This window comes from Schistocerca serialis, unplaced genomic scaffold (genome assembly GCF_023864345.2).
Source record: "Schistocerca serialis cubense isolate TAMUIC-IGC-003099 unplaced genomic scaffold, iqSchSeri2.2 HiC_scaffold_258, whole genome shotgun sequence".
Classification (NCBI taxonomy): Eukaryota; Metazoa; Arthropoda; class Insecta; order Orthoptera; family Acrididae; genus Schistocerca; species Schistocerca serialis.
In genome coordinates this window covers 3,656-5,000 of record NW_026047825.1, presented here as the reverse complement: position 1 = coordinate 5,000, position 1,345 = coordinate 3,656, and the positions used below count along the sequence as shown (strand labels likewise).

Genomic DNA, 1,345 nt, shown 5'->3' with positions numbered 1-1,345 from the left:
AAACGGACCGGACGAGCCGACCGATTGGTTTTGATCTAATAAAAGCGTCCCTTCCATCTCTGGTCGGGACTCTGTTTGCATGTATTAGCTCTAGAATTACCACAGTTATCCAAGTAACGTGGGTACGATCTAAGGAACCATAACTGATTTAATGAGCCATTCGCGGTTTCACCTTAATGCGGCTTGTACTGAGACATGCATGGCTTAATCTTTGAGACAAGCATATGACTACTGGCAGGATCAACCAGGGAGCTGCGTCAACTAGAGCTGAGCAGCCGGCCGCCCGGGAGTGTGTCCCGGGGGCCCGCGCGAACACGCAAGCGTCCGCTCAATTATTCTGCAAACAGGAGGAGGCTGAGCTCCCCTGCACAACACACCTCGAAACCCTCTCAGGTCCCGGCGGCGCGCAGCGCCGTCCTAAGTACTTGGTCGGGTTCGAGAGAGGCGCAATCGCCCGGAGTTAGGCGAGTAGACGCTTTAGGTGCGACCACCCGTGCTCCCAACTGAGCTTGCCGCTGCCGACAGAGGCCCGGGAGCGTGCTGTCGTGGCATTGCCGGCGGGAGACAACACGCGCCACCTACGGTGACCGGCAGCTCCAACGCCAGCGCCACAGAAGGACAAAAGCCCTACTTGGGTGCCGAAGCGAACTCTCCCAGCACAGCGCACGCGCCAACACGTCCGCACAGCTGCGATACAAACCACCTGCGAGAACCGCTGGGGCGACCGAGCAGCAGACGGCGTCGCGGCGCCGAGCGCCGGGCGGCGGCGCATCCTCAGCGCACAAAGTCCTCAATCGGACCAGCACACTGCAGATGGCCACCGCGCTTCGCACCGGGCCCGCGAGGACCTACTTTGGCCGCAAGGCGCCGCGAGCAGGGGGCGCCGGCGCGCAGCTGCGCCGCCTGCCGCGTCCGTCGGCCGGCGCGCCTGCCACCGGCCGCCCCCACCAGCCGGCTGTAGCGCGTGCGCCCACGCACCGCGCTGCCAGCACGCCGGGCGGCCCCCCCTCACCGGCCGGGGACGGTCCCACCCAGCCACCGCCGCGTATCGCCTCACACCCAGATCCCCTTTCACGTTCGTGGGCATGGTGGGTCCCCTTTCACGTTCGTGGGCATGGTGGGTATCCCTGAAACAACCGGTTAATAGCTCGACCGATCGTCGCCAACACTGATTCACCTCTAGCGAGAACAACCGCACCACAACGGGTTACCGGTTGTTCATTTGCGTAACGTCACCAGCAAACGTACACGTCCATCGCCATTTGCAACGAGTATTGCATGCCTGTGTCAGGTGTCACAACACACTACGTCTGCCCACATAGACGCAACAACATGTGCACGCCTA

General features: G+C 62.3%; 1 non-coding gene across 1 annotated transcript in view; it reads right to left on the bottom strand.

The window, feature by feature from the left end:
• Positions 1-251, bottom strand: part of LOC126444387 (small subunit ribosomal RNA) — a 1,909-nt gene extending 1,658 nt beyond the window's left edge. The window contains exon 1 of the ribosomal RNA XR_007582550.1: positions 1-251. This exon is cut by the window's left edge and continues 1,658 nt beyond it. This is a non-coding gene — a ribosomal RNA (small subunit ribosomal RNA).
• Positions 252-1,345: the final 1,094 nt, after the last annotated feature.